The sequence below is a fragment of the Ambystoma mexicanum genome, chromosome 7q (assembly GCF_040938575.1).
Source record: "Ambystoma mexicanum isolate Mex_15411 chromosome 7q, UKY_AmexF1_1, whole genome shotgun sequence".
Lineage (NCBI taxonomy): Eukaryota > Metazoa > Chordata > Amphibia > Caudata > Ambystomatidae > Ambystoma > Ambystoma mexicanum.
In genome coordinates this window covers 1,147,242,449-1,147,256,951 of record NC_090941.1, presented here as the reverse complement: position 1 = coordinate 1,147,256,951, position 14,503 = coordinate 1,147,242,449, and positions in this window count along the sequence as shown.

Below are 14,503 nucleotides of genomic sequence, written 5' to 3'. Positions count from 1 at the left end.
CTCTTTTCCGAGCTTGCTTGGTGAAGATTTTGAAAGTATAGAGAGATGGTTTTCTGTAGTGGGGATAGTGCAACAATTGCTCACCTAACATAGAAGCACTTACTAACTAAAGAAAAATAGAAAGAACTCCTGTTAGGTGAACACCTGATGCTCAAATGCAATCCATCCCTAAATAGTATACCATGTACTTCCAGAGTTGTTGTTTATTTCACAGAACTTCAAACTCAAAAGGTAAGCACTTATAACCATGAAGCTGTATTTCTATGAGGTTTCAAGACATCTGAAATTCAAAACTGCAATGTTCAGCCAGTTGGCCTGCATCACTGTTGTCATCCGAGGCCGTTCCTGCTATGGGCACTGTGGAGAAGTGCCCACCTTTTTATCCCTTGAAAGGCCCTCAAGGCACCAGACCATTAAGTAGCTCCTCCCACATGTTTCCCGCTCTTTTCCGAGCTTGCTTGGTGAAGATTTTGAAAGTATAGAGAGATGGTTTTCTGTAGTGGGGATAGTGCAACAATTGCTCACCTAACATAGAAGCACTTACTAACTAAAGAAAAATAGAAAGAACTCCTGTTAGGTGAGCACCTGATGTTCAAATGCAACCCATCCCTAAATATTATACCATGTACTTCCAGAGTTGTTGTTTATTTCACAGAACTTCAAACTCAAAAGGTAAGCACTTACAACCATGAAGCTGTATTTCTATGAGGTTTCAAGATATCTGAAATTCAAAACTGCAATGTTCAGCCAGTTGGCCTGCATCACTGTTCTCATCCGAGGCCGTTCCTGCTATGGGCACTGTGGAGAAGTGCCCACCTTTTTATCCCTTGAAAGGCCCTCAAGGCAACCAGACCATTAAGTAGCTCCTCCCACATTTTTCCTGCTCTTTTCTGAGCTTGCTTGGTGAAGATTTTGAAAGTATAGAGAGATGGTTTTCTGTAGTGGGGATATTGCAACAATTGCTCACCTAACATAGAAGCACTTACTAACTAAAGAAAAATAGAAAGAACTCCTGTTAGGTGAACACCTGATGCTCAAATGCAATCCATCCCTAAATAATATACCATGTACTTCCAGAGTTGTTGTTTATTTCACAGAACTTCAAACTCAAAAGGTAAGCACTTATAACCATGAAGCTGTATTTCTATGAGGTTTCAAGACATCTGAAATTCAAAACTGCAATGTTCAGCCAGTTGGCCTGCATCACTGTTGTCATCCGAGGCCGTTCCTGCTATGGGCACTGTGGAGAAGTGCCCACCTTTTTATCCCTTGAAAGGCCCTCAAGGCACCAGACCATTAAGTAGCTCCTCCCACATTTTTCCCGCTCTTTTCTGAGCTTGCTTGGTGAAGATTTTGAAAGTATAGAGAGATGGTTTTCTGTAGTGGGGATATTGCAACAATTGCTCACCTAACATGGAAGCACTTACTAACTAAAGAAAAATAGAAAGAACTCCTGTTAGGTGAACACCTGATGCTCAAATGCAATCCATCCCTAAATATTATACCATGTACTTCCAGAGTTGTTTATTTCACAGAACTTCAAACTCAAAAGGTAAGCACTTACAACCATGAAGCTGTATTTCTATGAGGTTTCAAGATATCTGAAATTCAAAACTGCAATGTTCAGCCAGTTGGCCTGCATCACTGTTGTCATCCGAGGCCGTTCCTGCTATGGGCACTGTGGAGAAGTGCCCACCTTTTTATCCCTTGAAAGGCCCTCAAGGCACCAGACCATTAAGTAGCTCCTCCCACATGTTTCCCGCTCTTTTCCGAGCTTGCTTGGTGAAGATTTTGAAAGTATAGAGAGATGGTTTTCTGTAGTGGGGATAGTGCAACAATTGCTCACCTAACATAGAAGCACTTACTAACTAAAGAAAAATAGAAAGAACTCCTGTTAGGTGAACACCTGATGCTCAAATGCAATCCATCCCTAAATAGTATACCATGTACTTCCAGAGTTGTTGTTTATTTCACAGAACTTCAAACTCAAAAGGTAAGCACTTATAACCATGAAGCTGTATTTCTATGAGGTTTCAAGACATCTGAAATTCAAAACTGCAATGTTCAGCCAGTTGGCCTGCATCACTGTTGTCATCCGAGGCCGTTCCTGCTATGGGCACTGTGGAGAAGTGCCCACCTTTTTATCCCTTGAAAGGCCCTCAAGGCACCAGACCATTAAGTAGCTCCTCCCACATGTTTCCCGCTCTTTTCCGAGCTTGCTTGGTGAAGATTTTGAAAGTATAGAGAGATGGTTTTCTGTAGTGGGGATAGTGCAACAATTGCTCACCTAACATAGAAGCACTTACTAACTAAAGAAAAATAGAAAGAACTCCTGTTAGGTGAGCACCTGATGTTCAAATGCAACCCATCCCTAAATATTATACCATGTACTTCCAGAGTTGTTGTTTATTTCACAGAACTTCAAACTCAAAAGGTAAGCACTTACAACCATGAAGCTGTATTTCTATGAGGTTTCAAGATATCTGAAATTCAAAACTGCAATGTTCAGCCAGTTGGCCTGCATCACTGTTCTCATCCGAGGCCGTTCCTGCTATGGGCACTGTGGAGAAGTGCCCACCTTTTTATCCCTTGAAAGGCCCTCAAGGCAACCAGACCATTAAGTAGCTCCTCCCACATTTTTCCTGCTCTTTTCTGAGCTTGCTTGGTGAAGATTTTGAAAGTATAGAGAGATGGTTTTCTGTAGTGGGGATATTGCAACAATTGCTCACCTAACATAGAAGCACTTACTAACTAAAGAAAAATAGAAAGAACTCCTGTTAGGTGAACACCTGATGCTCAAATGCAATCCATCCCTAAATAATATACCATGTACTTCCAGAGTTGTTGTTTATTTCACAGAACTTCAAACTCAAAAGGTAAGCACTTATAACCATGAAGCTGTATTTCTATGAGGTTTCAAGACATCTGAAATTCAAAACTGCAATGTTCAGCCAGTTGGCCTGCATCACTGTTGTCATCCGAGGCCGTTCCTGCTATGGGCACTGTGGAGAAGTGCCCACCTTTTTATCCCTTGAAAGGCCCTCAAGGCACCAGACCATTAAGTAGCTCCTCCCACATTTTTCCCGCTCTTTTCTGAGCTTGCTTGGTGAAGATTTTGAAAGTATAGAGAGATGGTTTTCTGTAGTGGGGATATTGCAACAATTGCTCACCTAACATGGAAGCACTTACTAACTAAAGAAAAATAGAAAGAACTCCTGTTAGGTGAACACCTGATGCTCAAATGCAATCCATCCCTAAATATTATACCATGTACTTCCAGAGTTGTTTATTTCACAGAACTTCAAACTCAAAAGGTAAGCACTTACAAGCTTGAAGCTGTATTTCTATGAGGTTTCAAGGCATCTGAAATTCAAAACTGCAATGTTCAGCCAAAGGGTCTGCATCCCTGTTCTTGTCAGAGGCTGTTTCTGGTATGGGCACTGTGGAATAAGTGCTCGCCTTTTTATCCCTTGAAAGGCCCTGAAGGCACCAAACCATTAAGTAGCTCCTCCCACATTTTTCCCGCTCTTTTTTGAGCTTGCCTGGTGAAGATTTTGAAAGTATAGAGAGATGGTTTTCTGTAGTGGGGATATTGCAACAATTGCTCACCTAACATGGAAGCACTTACTAACTAAAGAAAAATAGAAAGAACTCCTGTTAGGTGAACACATGATGCTCAAATGCAATCCATCCCTAAATATTATACCATGTACTTCCAGAGTTGTTGTTTATTTCACAGAACTTCAAACTCAAAAGGTAAGCACTTACAAGCTTGAAGCTGTATTTCTATGAGGTTTCAAGGCATCTGAAATTCAAAACTGCAATGTTCAGCCAAAGGGTCTGCATCCCTGTTCTTGTCAGAGGCTGTTTCAGGTATGGGCACTGTGGAATAAGTGCTCGCCTTTTTATCCCTTGAAAGGCCCTCAAGGCACCAAACCATTAAGTAGCTCCTCCCACATTTTTCCCGCTCTTTTCCAAGCTTTGCTTGGTGAAGATTTTGAAAGTATAGAGAGATGGTTTTCTGTAGTGGGGATAGTGCAACAATTGCTCACCTAACATAGAAGCACTTACTAACTAAAGAAAAATAGAAAGAACTCCTGTTAGGTGAACACCTGATGCTCAAATGCAATCCATCCCTAAATAGTATACCATGTACTTCCAGAGTTGTTGTTTATTTCACAGAACTTCAAACTCAAAAGGTAAGCACTTATAACCATGAAGCTGTATTTCTATGAGGTTTCAAGACATCTGAAATTCAAAACTGCAATGTTCAGCCAGTTGGCCTGCATCACTGTTGTCATCCGAGGCCGTTCCTGCTATGGGCACTGTGGAGAAGTGCCCACCTTTTTATCCCTTGAAAGGCCCTCAAGGCACCAGACCATTAAGTAGCTCCTCCCACATGTTTCCCGCTCTTTTCCGAGCTTGCTTGGTGAAGATTTTGAAAGTATAGAGAGATGGTTTTCTGTAGTGGGGATAGTGCAACAATTGCTCACCTAACATAGAAGCACTTACTAACTAAAGAAAAATAGAAAGAACTCCTGTTAGGTGAGCACCTGATGTTCAAATGCAACCCATCCCTAAATATTATACCATGTACTTCCAGAGTTGTTGTTTATTTCACAGAACTTCAAACTCAAAAGGTAAGCACTTACAACCATGAAGCTGTATTTCTATGAGGTTTCAAGATATCTGAAATTCAAAACTGCAATGTTCAGCCAGTTGGCCTGCATCACTGTTGTCATCCGAGGCCGTTCCTGCTATGGGCACTGTGGAGAAGTGCCCACCTTTTTATCCCTTGAAAGGCCCTCAAGGCACCAGACCATTAAGTAGCTCCTCCCACATGTTTCCCGCTCTTTTCCGAGCTTGCTTGGTGAAGATTTTGAAAGTATAGAGAGATGGTTTTCTGTAGTGGGGATAGTGCAACAATTGCTCACCTAACATAGAAGCACTTACTAACTAAAGAAAAATAGAAAGAACTCCTGTTAGGTGAACACCTGATGCTCAAATGCAATCCATCCCTAAATAGTATACCATGTACTTCCAGAGTTGTTGTTTATTTCACAGAACTTCAAACTCAAAAGGTAAGCACTTATAACCATGAAGCTGTATTTCTATGAGGTTTCAAGACATCTGAAATTCAAAACTGCAATGTTCAGCCAGTTGGCCTGCATCACTGTTGTCATCCGAGGCCGTTCCTGCTATGGGCACTGTGGAGAAGTGCCCACCTTTTTATCCCTTGAAAGGCCCTCAAGGCACCAGACCATTAAGTAGCTCCTCCCACATGTTTCCCGCTCTTTTCCGAGCTTGCTTGGTGAAGATTTTGAAAGTATAGAGAGATGGTTTTCTGTAGTGGGGATAGTGCAACAATTGCTCACCTAACATAGAAGCACTTACTAACTAAAGAAAAATAGAAAGAACTCCTGTTAGGTGAGCACCTGATGTTCAAATGCAACCCATCCCTAAATATTATACCATGTACTTCCAGAGTTGTTGTTTATTTCACAGAACTTCAAACTCAAAAGGTAAGCACTTACAACCATGAAGCTGTATTTCTATGAGGTTTCAAGATATCTGAAATTCAAAACTGCAATGTTCAGCCAGTTGGCCTGCATCACTGTTCTCATCCGAGGCCGTTCCTGCTATGGGCACTGTGGAGAAGTGCCCACCTTTTTATCCCTTGAAAGGCCCTCAAGGCAACCAGACCATTAAGTAGCTCCTCCCACATTTTTCCTGCTCTTTTCTGAGCTTGCTTGGTGAAGATTTTGAAAGTATAGAGAGATGGTTTTCTGTAGTGGGGATATTGCAACAATTGCTCACCTAACATAGAAGCACTTACTAACTAAAGAAAAATAGAAAGAACTCCTGTTAGGTGAACACCTGATGCTCAAATGCAATCCATCCCTAAATAATATACCATGTACTTCCAGAGTTGTTGTTTATTTCACAGAACTTCAAACTCAAAAGGTAAGCACTTATAACCATGAAGCTGTATTTCTATGAGGTTTCAAGACATCTGAAATTCAAAACTGCAATGTTCAGCCAGTTGGCCTGCATCACTGTTGTCATCCGAGGCCGTTCCTGCTATGGGCACTGTGGAGAAGTGCCCACCTTTTTATCCCTTGAAAGGCCCTCAAGGCACCAGACCATTAAGTAGCTCCTCCCACATTTTTCCCGCTCTTTTCTGAGCTTGCTTGGTGAAGATTTTGAAAGTATAGAGAGATGGTTTTCTGTAGTGGGGATATTGCAACAATTGCTCACCTAACATGGAAGCACTTACTAACTAAAGAAAAATAGAAAGAACTCCTGTTAGGTGAACACCTGATGCTCAAATGCAATCCATCCCTAAATATTATACCATGTACTTCCAGAGTTGTTTATTTCACAGAACTTCAAACTCAAAAGGTAAGCACTTACAAGCTTGAAGCTGTATTTCTATGAGGTTTCAAGGCATCTGAAATTCAAAACTGCAATGTTCAGCCAAAGGGTCTGCATCCCTGTTCTTGTCAGAGGCTGTTTCTGGTATGGGCACTGTGGAATAAGTGCTCGCCTTTTTATCCCTTGAAAGGCCCTGAAGGCACCAAACCATTAAGTAGCTCCTCCCACATTTTTCCCGCTCTTTTTTGAGCTTGCCTGGTGAAGATTTTGAAAGTATAGAGAGATGGTTTTCTGTAGTGGGGATATTGCAACAATTGCTCACCTAACATGGAAGCACTTACTAACTAAAGAAAAATAGAAAGAACTCCTGTTAGGTGAGCACCTGATGTTCAAATGCAACCCATCCCTAAATATTATACCATGTACTTCCAGAGTTGTTGTTTATTTCACAGAACTTCAAACTCAAAAGGTAAGCACTTACAACCATGAAGCTGTATTTCTATGAGGTTTCAAGATATCTGAAATTCAAAACTGCAATGTTCAGCCAGTTGGCCTGCATCACTGTTCTCATCCGAGGCCGTTCCTGCTATGGGCACTGTGGAGAAGTGCCCACCTTTTTATCCCTTGAAAGGCCCTCAAGGCAACCAGACCATTAAGTAGCTCCTCCCACATTTTTCCTGCTCTTTTCTGAGCTTGCTTGGTGAAGATTTTGAAAGTATAGAGAGATGGTTTTCTGTAGTGGGGATATTGCAACAATTGCTCACCTAACATGGAAGCACTTACTAACTAAAGAAAAATAGAAAGAACTCCTGTTAGGTGAACACCTGATGCTCAAATGCAATCCACCCCTAAATATTATACCATGTACTTCCAGAGTTGTTGTTTATTTCACAGAACTTCAAACTCAAAAGGTAAGCACTTACAAGCTTGAAGCTGTATTTCTATGAGGTTTCAAGACATCTGAAATTCAAAACTGCAATGTTCAGCCAAAGGGTCTGCATCCCTGTTCTTGTCTGAGGCTGTTCCTGGTATGGGCACTGTGGAAGAAGTTCTAGCCTTTCTATCCCTTGAAAGTCCCTGAAGGCACCAAACCATTAAGAAGCTCCTCCCACATTTTTCCCGCTCTTTTCTGAGCTTGCTTGGTGAAGATTTTGAAAGTATAGAGAGATGGTTTTCTGTAGTGGAGATATTGCAACAATTGCTCACCTAACATGGAAGCACTTACTAACTAAAGAAAAATAGAAAGAACTCCTGTTAGGTGAGCACCTGATGCTCAAATGCAATCCATCCCTAAATAGTATACCATGTACTTCCAGAGTTGTTGTTTATTTCACAGAACTTCAAACTCAAAAGGTAAGCACTTACAACCATGAAGCTGTATTTCTATGAGGTTTCAAGACATCTGAAATTCAAAACTGCAATGTTCAGCCAGTTGGCCTGCATCACTGTTGTCATCCGAGGCCGTTCCTGCTATGGGCACTGTGGAGAAGTGCCCACCTTTTTATCCCTTGAAAGGCCCTCAAGGCACCAGACCATTAAGTAGCTCCTCCCACATTTTTCCCGCTCTTTTCTGAGCTTGCTTGGTGAAGATTTTGAAAGTATAGAGAGATGGTTTTCTGTAGTGGGGATATTGCAACAATTGCTCACCTAACATAGAAGCACTTACTAACTAAAGAAAAATAGAAAGAACTCCTGTTAGGTGAACACCTGATGCTCAAATGCAATCCATCCCTAAATAGTATACCATGTACTTCCAGAGTTATTGTTTATTTCACAGAACTTCAAACTCAAAAGGTAAGCACTTATAACCATGAAGCTGTATTTCTATGAGGTTTCAAGACATCTGAAATTCAAAACTGCAATGTTCAGCCAGTTGGCCTGCATCACTGTTGTCATCCGAGGCCGTTCCTGCTATGGGCACTGTGGAGAAGTGCCCACCTTTTTATCCCTTGAAAGGCCCTCAAGGCACCAGACCATTAAGTAGCTCCTCCCACATTTTTCCCGCTCTTTTCTGAGCTTGCTTGGTGAAGATTTTGAAAGTATAGAGAGATGGTTTTCTGTAGTGGGGATATTGCAACAATTGCTCACCTAACATGGAAGCACTTACTAACTAAAGAAAAATAGAAAGAACTCCTGTTAGGTGAACACCTGATGCTCAAATGCAATCCATCCCTAAATATTATACCATGTACTTCCAGAGTTGTTTATTTCACAGAACTTCAAACTCAAAAGGTAAGCACTTACAAGCTTGAAGCTGTATTTCTATGAGGTTTCAAGGCATCTGAAATTCAAAACTGCAATGTTCAGCCAAAGGGTCTGCATCCCTGTTCTTGTCAGAGGCTGTTTCTGGTATGGGCACTGTGGAATAAGTGCTCGCCTTTTTATCCCTTGAAAGGCCCTGAAGGCACCAAACCATTAAGTAGCTCCTCCCACATTTTTCCCGCTCTTTTTTGAGCTTGCCTGGTGAAGATTTTGAAAGTATAGAGAGATGGTTTTCTGTAGTGGGGATATTGCAACAATTGCTCACCTAACATGGAAGCACTTACTAACTAAAGAAAAATAGAAAGAACTCCTGTTAGGTGAACACCTGATGCTCAAATGCAATCCACCCCTAAATATTATACCATGTACTTCCAGAGTTGTTGTTTATTTCACAGAACTTCAAACTCAAAAGGTAAGCACTTACAAGCTTGAAGCTGTATTTCTATGAGGTTTCAAGACATCTGAAATTCAAAACTGCAATGTTCAGCCAAAGGGTCTGCATCCCTGTTCTTGTCTGAGGCTGTTCCTGGTATGGGCACTGTGGAAGAAGTTCTAGCCTTTCTATCCCTTGAAAGTCCCTGAAGGCACCAAACCATTAAGAAGCTCCTCCCACATTTTTCCCGCTCTTTTCTGAGCTTGCTTGGTGAAGATTTTGAAAGTATAGAGAGATGGTTTTCTGTAGTGGAGATATTGCAACAATTGCTCACCTAACATGGAAGCACTTACTAACTAAAGAAAAATAGAAAGAACTCCTGTTAGGTGAGCACCTGATGCTCAAATGCAATCCATCCCTAAATAGTATACCATGTACTTCCAGAGTTGTTGTTTATTTCACAGAACTTCAAACTCAAAAGGTAAGCACTTACAACCATGAAGCTGTATTTCTATGAGGTTTCAAGACATCTGAAATTCAAAACTGCAATGTTCAGCCAGTTGGCCTGCATCACTGTTGTCATCCGAGGCCGTTCCTGCTATGGGCACTGTGGAGAAGTGCCCACCTTTTTATCCCTTGAAAGGCCCTCAAGGCACCAGACCATTAAGTAGCTCCTCCCACATTTTTCCCGCTCTTTTCTGAGCTTGCTTGGTGAAGATTTTGAAAGTATAGAGAGATGGTTTTCTGTAGTGGGGATATTGCAACAATTGCTCACCTAACATAGAAGCACTTACTAACTAAAGAAAAATAGAAAGAACTCCTGTTAGGTGAACACCTGATGCTCAAATGCAATCCATCCCTAAATAGTATACCATGTACTTCCAGAGTTATTGTTTATTTCACAGAACTTCAAACTCAAAAGGTAAGCACTTATAACCATGAAGCTGTATTTCTATGAGGTTTCAAGACATCTGAAATTCAAAACTGCAATGTTCAGCCAGTTGGCCTGCATCACTGTTGTCATCCGAGGCCGTTCCTGCTATGGGCACTGTGGAGAAGTGCCCACCTTTTTATCCCTTGAAAGGCCCTCAAGGCACCAGACCATTAAGTAGCTCCTCCCACATTTTTCCCGCTCTTTTCTGAGCTTGCTTGGTGAAGATTTTGAAAGTATAGAGAGATGGTTTTCTGTAGTGGGGATATTGCAACAATTGCTCACCTAACATGGAAGCACTTACTAACTAAAGAAAAATAGAAAGAACTCCTGTTAGGTGAACACCTGATGCTCAAATGCAATCCATCCCTAAATATTATACCATGTACTTCCAGAGTTGTTTATTTCACAGAACTTCAAACTCAAAAGGTAAGCACTTACAAGCTTGAAGCTGTATTTCTATGAGGTTTCAAGGCATCTGAAATTCAAAACTGCAATGTTCAGCCAAAGGGTCTGCATCCCTGTTCTTGTCAGAGGCTGTTTCTGGTATGGGCACTGTGGAATAAGTGCTCGCCTTTTTATCCCTTGAAAGGCCCTGAAGGCACCAAACCATTAAGTAGCTCCTCCCACATTTTTCCCGCTCTTTTTTGAGCTTGCCTGGTGAAGATTTTGAAAGTATAGAGAGATGGTTTTCTGTAGTGGGGATATTGCAACAATTGCTCACCTAACATGGAAGCACTTACTAACTAAAGAAAAATAGAAAGAACTCCTGTTAGGTGAACACATGATGCTCAAATGCAATCCATCCCTAAATATTATACCATGTACTTCCAGAGTTGTTGTTTATTTCACAGAACTTCAAACTCAAAAGGTAAGCACTTACAAGCTTGAAGCTGTATTTCTATGAGGTTTCAAGGCATCTGAAATTCAAAACTGCAATGTTCAGCCAAAGGGTCTGCATCCCTGTTCTTGTCAGAGGCTGTTTCAGGTATGGGCACTGTGGAATAAGTGCTCGCCTTTTTATCCCTTGAAAGGCCCTCAAGGCACCAAACCATTAAGTAGCTCCTCCCACATTTTTCCCGCTCTTTTCCAAGCTTGCTTGGTGAAGATTTTGAAAGTATAGAGAGATGGTTTTCTGTAGTGGGGATAGTGCAACAATTGCTCACCTAACATAGAAGCACTTACTAACTAAAGAAAAATAGAAAGAACTCCTGTTAGGTGAACACCTGATGCTCAAATGCAATCCATCCCTAAATAGTATACCATGTACTTCCAGAGTTGTTGTTTATTTCACAGAACTTCAAACTCAAAAGGTAAGCACTTATAACCATGAAGCTGTATTTCTATGAGGTTTCAAGACATCTGAAATTCAAAACTGCAATGTTCAGCCAGTTGGCCTGCATCACTGTTGTCATCCGAGGCCGTTCCTGCTATGGGCACTGTGGAGAAGTGCCCACCTTTTTATCCCTTGAAAGGCCCTGAAGGCACCAGACCATTAAGTAGCTCCTCCCACATGTTTCCCGCTCTTTTCCGAGCTTGCTTGGTGAAGATTTTGAAAGTATAGAGAGATGGTTTTCTGTAGTGGGGATAGTGCAACAATTGCTCACCTAACATAGAAGCACTTACTAACTAAAGAAAAATAGAAAGAACTCCTGTTAGGTGAGCACCTGATGTTCAAATGCAACCCATCCCTAAATATTATACCATGTACTTCCAGAGTTGTTGTTTATTTCACAGAACTTCAAACTCAAAAGGTAAGCACTTACAACCATGAAGCTGTATTTCTATGAGGTTTCAAGACATCTGAAATTCAAAACTGTAATGTTCAGCCAGTTGGCCTGCATCACTGTTGTCATCCGAGGCCGTTCCTGCTATGGGCACTGTGGAGAAGTGCCCACCTTTTTATCCCTTGAAAGGCCCTCAAGGCACCAGACCATTAAGTAGCTCCTCCCACATTTTTCCCGCTCTTTTCTGAGCTTGCTTGGTGAAGATTTTGAAAGTATAGAGAGATGGTTTTCTGTAGTGGGGATATTGCAACAATTGCTCACCTAACATAGAAGCACTTACTAACTAAAGAAAAATAGAAAGAACTCCTGTTAGGTGAACACCTGATGCTCAAATGCAATCCATCCCTAAATAGTATACCATGTACTTCCAGAGTTATTGTTTATTTCACAGAACTTCAAACTCAAAAGGTAAGCACTTATAACCATGATGCTGTATTTCTATGAGGTTTCAAGACATCTGAAATTCAAATCTGCAATGTTCAGCCAGTTGGCCTGCATCGCTGTTGTCATCCGAGGCCGTTACTGTTATGGGCACTGTGGAAGAAGTGCTCGCCTTTTTATCCCTTGAAAGGCCCTGAAGGCACCAAACCATTAAGAAGCTCCTCCCACATTTTTCCCGCTCTTTTCTGAGCTTGCTTGGTGAAGATTTTGAAAGTAAAGAGATGGTTTTCTGTAGTGGAGATATTGCAACAATTGCTCACCTAACATGGAAGCACTTACTAACTAAAGAAAAATAGAAAGAACTCCTGTTAGGTGAGCACCTGATGTTCAAATGCAACCCATCCCTAAATATTATACCATGTACTTCCAGAGTTGTTGTTTATTTCACAGAACTTCAAACTCAAAAGGTAAGCACTTACAAGCTTGAAGCTGTATTTCTATGAGGTTTCAAGGCATCTGAAATTCAAAACTGCAATGTTCAGCCAAAGGGTCTGCATCCCTGTTCTTGTCAGAGGCTGTTTCAGGTATGGGCACTGTGGAATAAGTGCTCGCCTTTTTATCCCTTGAAAGGCCCTCAAGGCACCAAACCATTAAGTAGCTCCTCCCACATTTTTCCCGCTCTTTTCCAAGCTTGCTTGGTGAAGATTTTGAAAGTATAGAGAGATGGTTTTCTGTAGTGGGGATAGTGCAACAATTGCTCACCTAACATAGAAGCACTTACTAACTAAAGAAAAATAGAAAGAACTCCTGTTAGGTGAACACCTGATGCTCAAATGCAATCCATCCCTAAATAGTATACCATGTACTTCCAGAGTTGTTGTTTATTTCACAGAACTTCAAACTCAAAAGGTAAGCACTTATAACCATGAAGCTGTATTTCTATGAGGTTTCAAGACATCTGAAATTCAAAACTGCAATGTTCAGCCAGTTGGCCTGCATCACTGTTGTCATCCGAGGCCGTTCCTGCTATGGGCACTGTGGAGAAGTGCCCACCTTTTTATCCCTTGAAAGGCCCTCAAGGCACCAGACCATTAAGTAGCTCCTCCCACATGTTTCCCGCTCTTTTCCGAGCTTGCTTGGTGAAGATTTTGAAAGTATAGAGAGATGGTTTTCTGTAGTGGGGATAGTGCAACAATTGCTCACCTAACATAGAAGCACTTACTAACTAAAGAAAAATAGAAAGAACTCCTGTTAGGTGAGCACCTGATGTTCAAATGCAACCCATCCCTAAATATTATACCATGTACTTCCAGAGTTGTTGTTTATTTCACAGAACTTCAAACTCAAAAGGTAAGCACTTACAACCATGAAGCTGTATTTCTATGAGGTTTCAAGATATCTGAAATTCAAAACTGCAATGTTCAGCCAGTTGGCCTGCATCACTGTTCTCATCCGAGGCCGTTCCTGCTATGGGCACTGTGGAAGAAGTGCCCACCTTTTTATCCCTTGAAAGGCCCTCAAGGCACCAAACCATTAAGTAGCTCCTCCCACATTTTTCCCGCTCTTTTCCGAGCTTGCTTGGTGAAGATTTTGAAAGTATAGAGAGATGGTTTTCTGTAGTGGGGATAGTGCAACAATTGCTCACCTAACATAGAAGCACTTACTAACTAAAGAAAAATAGAAAGAACTCCTGTTAGGTGAACACCTGATGCTCAAATGCAATCCATCCCTAAATAGTATACCATGTACTTCCAGAGTTATTGTTTATTTCACAGAACTTCAAACTCAAAAGGTAAGCACTTATAACCATGATGCTGTATTTCTATGAGGTTTCAAGACATCTGAAATTCAAAACTGCAATGTTCAGCCAGTTGGCCTGCATCGCTGTTGTCATCCGAGGCCGTTACTGTTATGGGCACTGTGGAAGAAGTGCTCGCCTTTTTATCCCTTGAAAGGCCCTGAAGGCACCAAACCATTAAGAAGCTCCTCCCACATTTTTCCCGCTCTTTTCTGAGCTTGCTTGGTGAAGATTTTGAAAGTAAAGAGATGGTTTTCTGTAGTGGAGATATTGCAACAATTGCTCACCTAACATGGAAGCACTTACTAACTAAAGAAAAATAGAAAGAACTCCTGTTAGGTGAGCACCTGATGTTCAAATGCAACCCATCCCTAAATATTATACCATGTACTTCCAGAGTTGTTGTTTATTTCACAGAACTTCAAACTCAAAAGGTAAGCACTTACAACCATGAAGCTGTATTTCTATGAGGTTTCAAGATATCTGAAATTCAAAACTGCAATGTTCAGCCAGTTGGCCTGCATCACTGTTCTCATCCGAGGCCGTTCCTGCTATGGGCACTGTGGAGAAGTGCCCACCTTTTCATCCCTTGAAAG